The sequence below is a fragment of the Ixodes scapularis genome, unplaced genomic scaffold, assembly GCF_016920785.2.
Source record: "Ixodes scapularis isolate PalLabHiFi unplaced genomic scaffold, ASM1692078v2 PGA_scaffold8__174_contigs__length_109621045, whole genome shotgun sequence".
Lineage (NCBI taxonomy): Eukaryota > Metazoa > Arthropoda > Arachnida > Ixodida > Ixodidae > Ixodes > Ixodes scapularis.
In genome coordinates this window covers 45,397,166-45,406,232 of record NW_024609883.1, presented here as the reverse complement: position 1 = coordinate 45,406,232, position 9,067 = coordinate 45,397,166, and the positions used below count along the sequence as shown (strand labels likewise).

The following is a 9,067-nucleotide window of genomic DNA, read 5'->3' as shown; positions in this document are numbered from 1 at the left end:
CCTGGCGGCAAAAATTTGAGACCGCGAAAACGAAACCAGTAAAATGTATCTCCTAACATGCGTTAGCTTGCTTGCTTATTGCTTTGGGTTCCAAAAACTATCATCATATTCATTGTATCCTGGAAGAGAGTTAAAAGAATGAAAAATTATTTGTGTCGCTATAAGTGGTGGGAATCGTGGGAATCGTCGGCGGGGTCTGTGTACACTGGGCAGTTTGGCCCGCCAGCCCGCCAGCACCGCGAGCTCATCGTAGAAGAATCAAGTTCAGCAAGTCACGAGGAAGGTAAGGATCTTTGTTTCTTTTTGTGTTTGCTGCATTGCACATCGGGAATTTCGCAATATTAGATCTGCTGAGACGTTTGTAGCTTGATCTCCAGTGAGCGATACGAGCCTGAATGTATAGATTTACAGAAAAGTTTCTGGCGGCTATCAGTTCGAAAGTCTTCGTTTTACCCAGCATAGCCAGCCGGCAAGCATATTGAGTTGTCATTCGGACACCTCTTTGAGTTGTCTTCACCACTTGTAGGATCGCTCTATAATAATCGCCGCCCGATCGGTATGTGTTTCAGTCGTCTCCCAGGCAAGGACACAACACAGCGAGAAGACGGCTAATCGTTTTACTGCACTTCCCAGTTGTCCGTCTTCGAGAGCTGGCAGTCCGGACCCGCAGACCCTGGTTGTCTCCCATCGTTCAGAGATCGCAGTCGGCGTCCTTGTCCAGGCCTGCGGACCGTCCTTCCCACGCCAGCGCCGCGTAGGCTAGCTGTTCCGGGCTATCACAGCCCGAGTCTTGCTGCGGAACCAGTCTGGGATCGTCGCGGCCTAGGCCGGTTTGGCCAGGGCTCGCCGTTTCCGCCGATCCTGATCCGAACCTTGCTGGTGGAACACTCCGGGGATCGCCATGGGCCAGATCAACCAGAACGGCTCCATTGTTCCTGCCCGGCCCCAGCATGGTGCAGCACGCTCCTCCTGTTTCCTCGCGCTCGCCCCCGGCTAGAATAAAAGGTGGGTGATTGGAACTAGAGCACCATATAGCTCCTTCGGAGCAGAGTACCGCAGAGCCGTATATTGGGAGAGTTTGGCCCGTAGGTGTGGCGACGAAGGCGCCGGAGAGGAGAAAAGTAAATGAAAGGGAGGAGAGCGCCGTAGGAGCGAGAGATAAAGAAGGGAGCAGAGAGAAGACGACCACCATTTTTTAGCAACGCTGTCGGAGGCTGGTCGGATAAGAGCACTGCTGAGGCTACGCATCGTCTGCTACGGGCCGAATTCTTTTTCACCTGCATAAAAGTTTGGGGCCATGCGCCGAAAAATCTTAATTTGTTAGCTTTTTAACCCACCGAGGAATAACAGAATGTAATTTTCTTGCCAGAGCCAGTGATATAAAAGGCAATAATCGAGATTTAGATGCTGATTCCATGCATTCCGCCTGGAGAATGATAGAAGATGGCGGCCCTTTCCACTCAGCTGCAAGCAGCCGAAAGTTCGCGCTCATGCCTCTCACTCTGCGTCGCGTGCTGATTGGTTCGCTCAGGAGGAGAGTGTTACGGTGGCGAGATCATAGACTGACCAAACTCTCCCCATATACGGCTCTGGAGTACCGCAATCTAGAACGCCATCTCTCGGCGGCTAGTGGCGAACTCCTGGAGGTTCCAACCCCGGTCAGAAATGCATGGAAAACGTGGGAAAATCGCTGTTTCTTCATTGTTGTGGGGATGTACGGAACGACAATAGTTTTTGACATAATAGTGGAACATTTTACAACAATTTGCGCTAAGTTCTGTGCCTCGTAAGGACATAACTTTTTTTAAAAAATGCCTAAGCGGCATCATGCAGCAGACGACGCGGCGACGTCACACCAATCACGTGACCCGCTCCGGCCAACCCCAAAAAAACCATCTCCGCTGTGCAAAACAATCATCTGCTTCAAACGCCATTGCCTTGGAAATTGCCTTCTCACAATTTTCACATGCATCCAATATTATTAAAATTTTGATAAAGTGTTTCGTGCTTTAGCAACTTTACGACAGACTAGTTTCAAAAAGTGTGGACTTGCCGTTTATTTTTTATCAGCCGTGTTGAGTCGATCTCCATGTATTCTCCGATAGGGCGGGCCGCCTCCTGGAACCCTGAGTTCCACGTGACTCGCGCTGAGCTGCTCAGTCGGCCATCTTGTCGGCGAAGCACGCGGATCAAAGGATTGCGCTACTCTGCTCCGTAGGAGCTATATAGTGCTCTAATTGGAACTAGAGACGTCTCGAACCTCCTTCGGTTCGACTTCGAAAGGTTTTGATATTTTCAAACTGATCTGAGGTCCAAATTGAAAGTTTTCAATATTTTCGACCGTACCGATGTGCAAATTCGAAAAGTTTTTAACTTTCGAACACGTGAACACCGAAAACCGGTTTCTAAAAGTTACGGTTCGATTATTTCGAATATTTTTTTACCTGAGATCGAGTAATTCAAAGTTTTTGAACTTTCCTAACTAATAAATCGAGAGATTCAATAATTTTAAATTTCTTGGGATCTGAAGTTCGAAAAATGAGAAGATTTCGAATTTCTTTGAATCAGAAGTTAGAAGATTTCGAATTTCTTTGGATCTGATATTCGAAAAATTTCAACGTTTAAAATTTTTATAGACAAAGTTGGAAAAATTCTAAGATTTCGAATTTCTTTCTGCATAAAGTTAGAAGGTTTCGATTCTCCAAGTGCGCAAAGTTCGAAGTCCGGTTTTCATGTTCCTCTACAATTTCAGTTTCAAATAGCATTTTCACGCCTCACTGGTTTTCACAAAATCAGGTTTAAAAAAGTTAGGTGTGACATTTAGAATGCAGAAGTTGGTCAGGCAATTAAATGAGATGACGAGTGTCCCGGATGTGCTGGAATATTTGCCAGTGCAGAGTGATGTCTGGCCATGTAGCTGTAATTGCGCCCTCCAGCCCGGGAGAATCTTTAACGTGCATCACGCAGCAGTGATCACATGAACGCACTCGTACGATACTCCTTCAGTTCGAAACGGCCAGGGGCGGGCAAAAAGTTGAGGCTCAGAAAAACCTTGAAGCGATCTGGCAAGCTACCTCCCCATCCCCTGATTTTCCGGACTGTTAAAGAAAACAATACGGGGAAAGAGGCGTGGTTGAGCTTAATCTTTATTTTAATCTGAAATTATATATGCATATGTATAGCTACTGTCGCTCTTCACTTCATAAAAGATTGCGTAGATGATCATTGTTGGAAACTCGTTGGAAGGCACTACTCGTCACATACTTAGTGGTTCGGAAGTTAAAAGCTATGTCTTTTTGACCTACATAACTGTGCCACTGGTAAAAAAAAAAAAAAATTCTTAGTTCAACAAGTTCGAAAATTCAAAATCTCTCGAGCCGCCTGATTCTGTCACCGAACCTTCAGTTCGAAAAAAGTTTGCGGCATCCCTGATTGGAACCAAACTGCATGCGTGAGACGAGTATGCGCTTTGCAATGGCTGTAATGTGGTACGCAAGCCTGGTGTAAAAAGGTGACAGGCAACAAAGTGTGCATATGAGATGGATATTTATGCTTCGCATAATCTTTTTCTAAAGAAAATCTTGTGCATCCTGTTTTGTGAAGGCCTCACATTTGTTACCAGACTCAGCATTAAATTTGGTTGCCAAAACAAACAAATGTGCTGCGAAAATCCACTATTTGAGAACTCACAGGTTTGGAAGGTTTTAGTTGTGATTGCGCGTGTGCCGAACGGCTATAGACACATACAATTACGAGTGCCGGAACGGGCCAACGGGCCTCTCTCATCTTGAAGGCCTCATCGCCTGATTCTAGTCGGCACAGCAAAGCAACAATCGGCCCGATTGTTTCTACCGTATTTCCTGTGTGGCTGTCTAAGTGACTTGTAAAACAACTGGTATAAATTTGTTATTTTGCCGAGTAGTCTGCAAAACGAGTTCGTCGAACCACTTTCCAAGCCTGCACATCTATTTTCGTTCACTTCAACAATTATTGTAGAATTCACTTGCTTGATGCGTCGCACTGCAGTAATCCATTTCTGTTGCAGTGTCGCTTCCCAAGATCTCGAAGGGAACCGTTGTAGTTTGACGCTTGAGTCACCTTCGTGACTTTGGCAGTCTTTCACGCAGCAGTAGCGACGTTTATTCTTTGGGGGAACTCTAGGAGTAGGCGAGATGTCACAGGAGCTCGGTGAGGTCATAGAGACGTGAAGCCGGGACTTACTTTTAAGAGAAACTGTGCCCAAAAAGGCTCACGCCAATCCGAAATGCCACATTCACACATGGTTTCTTAAATGCGCCCACCCGCAGCCCCCTGATCTTGGCCGTCCTGGCCCACCCAGTGTCTTATTTTGCAGCCGCTAGATGGCGCAACGTGTGGTGCCAAACTGCATTGCCGGTTAATATTTCAGTAACTTTACTTTTGATGAGGGGAGGGAGTGAAGTGGAGAGATTCATATTATCAAGATTCTGCTGCGTTTGCCTGCCCCCCTCGCGTACACACACACACACAGTGTCGTTGCCCAAAGCGCCTCTGACTGTATGATGCAAAACCTAATTTGTTTTGATCTGTATAAAAGAAGAAAATAATTTACTGACAGAGTGACAGTGCTGGTGGGCCTGAATCTAAATATGTACTTGCAGGACGACTTCATTTCATGACTTCTTTATGCAGCATAGCACGACACAGTCATTGCTTACGAGTAGTTGCAACGACAAGAGTTGATCAGGTTGCCAGTATCGCATGTGAATGAATACTATCTTAAAGGCGTGATTTCAAAAGGTAGTCTTCATTTATTTAGTGCATAAAGTAGCCTGGCTGTGGCAACATCATAAGCTTAGCATACCACTTTTATAGTAGTGGCCACAGCACCCTCATGTCACCTCCCTAAAAGAACCGTAAGGAAGAGCGGGCACTACCTCCACAATTTTGCGTCCTCACAAATCATAAAACAAGTGAAAGTGATTGGCTGATGGTGTGAAAACCAGCCAATCGCTTTCATTTGTTTTATGATGCATTACTGAAATCTCACCTTATTAGTAACTGTAGCCTACATTTTGTTTGGGCATATGCATGCTTCCTTCAATTACTACAACAAAGACATGGGGTTGAATGATTTGACTACCTAACATAGCTCCTTATCATGGGGCTAGATTGATGCTGTGAAGGAATATTGTGCTTTATTTATACTGCATTGCCCGTCATTTGGGATTACGTGGTGTGGCAAACGTTTTCTTTATTAAAGCTACAGTTTGTCCTAAATGTGTAAGCAAATCAAGATCTTGATGTTACTCGTCTCTCTAACCTTCAATTTGCTCTCCTCGGTGCTGCTGTGGCTGCGCCACCTGGTGAGGCTGTGGCCTTTTCTTGGCCACCTCTCTTTGCTGTCCGGGATGCTGAGGTATGTGTCTGGGCCTACAAGGCACTTTGTTTATTGTTTCCACTCCATTGGTTTATTCTGGAGAACAGACTAATGGCACAAAAGACATGGACACAAACAGGCAGGCACACAAAGAGACAGGTACCTGGCTTAGAGTTGGACTAAAGACGTTTCTGGGATTGTCTGTTCTTGGTGATAACTCATTCGGCGGGCTATAAGGATCCTAAATATTGAAAAATTATGCTCGTTCGATGCCTATTTTCCTATTAAAAATAGAAAAAAAGAAATAAAAGAAGATAGTTCATGTCCTGCCATAGGACGAGAAGGTGCACTATCTTCGAAAAAGTGTACATGCGGGTGAGAGTGACATCAGTGCTATCTGACAGCCGTGTCCCACAAATTACAGTTTAGCAGTGCCAATAATACCTATCCAGGGGTTAGTAAGCTAGTCCGCATCGCTAGTATAGACTAGCAAAGAAGGCAGAGGTGAGACATTTTGATGCCTATTTCTGAACACAGAAAGCGAAGGTAGTGAGCTATGGTGATGGCACACTCATTCATGTTTTTTCTTTCATGTCTTGTCATGGATTGGAGCCCAAAGGTGTTTCTTTCGCATCGCTTGGCTGCCCGAGACTGCACATATTAGTACAAAACATAGGAGTGCACAGCGGTATACTTCCTTTGTACTTTGCGATGCTGCACTTAAAAATTGTCAAATGGTTCATTAAAGGGTACCTAAAATATTATATATGTGAAAAGCTTTTATGAAACAATTTTTTTATATCACTATTAGTATTTTACAGCAATAATGGACCTCCTTTCCAAAGCTGAAATTCCTTCTCTTAAAGCGGCTCTCGGGAGATTTCTAAGGTGGCCTATTTATGGCTGTAACACATTCTATGTGCTCTAAGCATCCCAAAAATTTAAAGTTAAATTATGTGCAGCTTATTCCACTAATAAAAATCTGATAAAAGATAGTGAATCTGAGACGTACAAATGGCACCACTGAACCTGGCCGAATGTAAGCGAGCAACAAACGGGGCTCATCACACAATCACAAAGTTATGGCTTCACGTGATGACAAGCAGCCGACTAGTCCTGCTCGTCTGCACAGGAAGCCCTCGCTTGCAATTAAGTGACGAGTGTCTTTCGCCGTTCCACCCCATTGGCCTTGATTCAATTCAACCATATTCGCTATCTTTGATCACATTTTTTAATAGTGAAATAAGCTGCACATGATTGTGAGTTTTGGATTTATGGGATGCTTAGAGCACATAGGTTGAGTTAGGAACATAAATAGGCAATCGTGGAATACTAGGAAATGCCCCTTTCATTTATTTCATTTTTTTTATTTATATATATTGTGAGGGTGTTTATGAGAGACATATTTGATAGTGCAATGTGGGAAGACCAGAGGCGACCAATAGCGAAACAGCCAAATCGCTCTCAGCTCGCGTGGCGAAAACATGTAGTGCGCGCCCCTATTTCCCAAAGATGTGCGTCGTTGTCTTCGTAATAATATGTACAATACAGCATTTCAGTGAAACAAAGCAGGAACATGATTGCAGACAAAAGTGGACAGCCCCATTTGTGTTGCCTGTATTTCTTCACTTTTTGTGCATTTGCTTGACAATGTGACTCTCTGCAGACTCATCTTGGACCTGGCATCAAAATGCGAGAGGCAGCATTTACACACGCCATGGAAAAGGCTGCCACTCCTGGCCGCTTTCTCAGAATGGTCAGCCGACCACTATGGGAGCCTGCGGAGCTCTTGGACAGGAGAATGTCAGGGCAAGCCTGCAGGCGTCTCCTCTAGGAGGGTGTGGTAGGAAAGAAGCCCCTAACACAAGAAAAAATTAAAGGGAAGCTACGGAGCTTCTTGGGAAAAATGAGTTAGAAGTGAATTCTAGTGTATTTTTACCCCGTGAACCCGAATACCCAAACCATTTTGCTGCGTAAGTATTGTTAAACGCGAGAAAAACGCGAAAGACAGTCGCTGTCCGTGACGTCATCGACGGCTCTTTTGGCTGCCCAAGGCTAGGGGGGCGGGGCTTCAGCCCTATTTTGAAATTGCTCTTGTGGCTCTCCGGCGCGTCGCATTGAAATATAATTTTGATATCTGTTATTCTAAAGGCCAAATGAACGCAATTCAAGCGTTTTTTCTCAAATGTAGAAGTGCCCCATCTTCCCTTTAAAGCTCTAACTGGTGGGTATTTCTGATCAACCTGGAAGGGCACAGAATCTGTTGTGGCTGTGCTGTGCTTAGCTCTGCACATAATGTGTGTATAGTGTGAGTTATAATTTACTACGATTTGAGATATTTTTATGGACCTATTGTTGGTTTTGCCTTGTGCAGCACACATGTACAGTCAGAGGCACTATGAGGTCAGACAAGGTGAATGTGGGCAGACCAGGAGAAATGCCGCATGGGGTACAGCGCTTTTTTTGCACACTGGGAGCGAGGCCACAATGTTCGATCTACAGTCAAACCCAATATTATCGAACCCGGTTAATTCATACTAATTGTAAATGGACTGGTAGCTGCAATAAAAATGCATAGCGAAAAATGCAATTGCATTGAACGAAAATTGCAGCGTCTCCCCATACATCAATCTCCCAAGAGCGCTGTTTAGCTCTGCAAGCTGATTTTCCCCCAGCGAGAGAGTTTTGTTGGGGGAAAGCCAGCTTGCAGAGTAAGGTGGCTTTTTTTTATTTTGGGCTGTTGCGTCGACCGCCCAGAAGATAAAAAAAAAAAATATATCTCGCGGGGGGAGAGGGTGAGCCGGTAGACGAAGAAGCGGCCACTAAATAGCTGCGGTGAGCGTTCCTCATGACGTACAGATGCCCCTTCGAGAGTAAACTACTTTTCTAAATGTGACGTGCTTGTTCGTTGTCAAAATCATTAAAACTTTTATAGTGAATTGCCCACTATATCGAAATGGTAGACGGTTTATTGAGAGTTCGATATAGTCGGGTTTGACTGTATTATGTTGCCCGCAGGAATGGGAAAGCAGATTGAATGCGGGAGGGCAGGCAGAGTGATAAATTGACTGATTATCAGGCTGGACACGACAGAACTTCCTTGTTTACTGTTGTAATTTTATTACTTTAAGGTTTTTTTTTTATGAATAACTGCTCGTGTATTTTTTTTATGCACTGTAGGTTTCATCATGCGATACCAACATGCCCAAGCCATCATCTTAGCCATCCAGATGTGCTGGCAAAAACGGCATGGAAGAAAAGAGCCATGGACAGCCCTGTCTGCAAGGGAATGTGTGCGAGTGGTGCGTGTTGGGAAAAAAAATAAAATAGTAAGTTTCATTGTCTTTGTAGTTTTATTTCATGGCAGAATGAACACCTAAACCTTCGAAAAATTGGTATTCTTTTTGCACAATTTGCTAGCCGTTGTCATCAGCAGTCCTTTCTGCATCTAAGTTATATTGTGTATGCATGACGAGGTCACCCCAAAGACACTAGATTGGCAGGGTCACATCAGAACACACTTGACAGGGTCACATAAAGACATCAGAACACACCGAGACCCGTGTCTGAATTTCTGCTCTGCCTCGTCGTGTTGTCTCTTATCTCAATAAAGTCTAAAAAATTTTGCGTTGCGATTTCAGCTTTCGCAAAAGCCAGAAGTAATAGGGTGCCATGTCTGGACTGTAGGGGAGCTGGTATACCTGGGTA

General features: G+C 44.6%; 1 long non-coding RNA gene across 1 annotated transcript; it reads left to right on the top strand.

Annotated features, from left to right (window-relative positions):
• Positions 1–200: 200 nt before the first annotated feature.
• Positions 201–8,700, top strand: LOC120843214. The gene is made up of 4 exons (XR_005716118.2): positions 201–283; positions 634–5,398; positions 7,026–7,202; positions 8,540–8,700. It is a non-coding gene; the product is annotated as an uncharacterized LOC120843214 (long non-coding RNA).
• Positions 8,701–9,067: the final 367 nt, after the last annotated feature.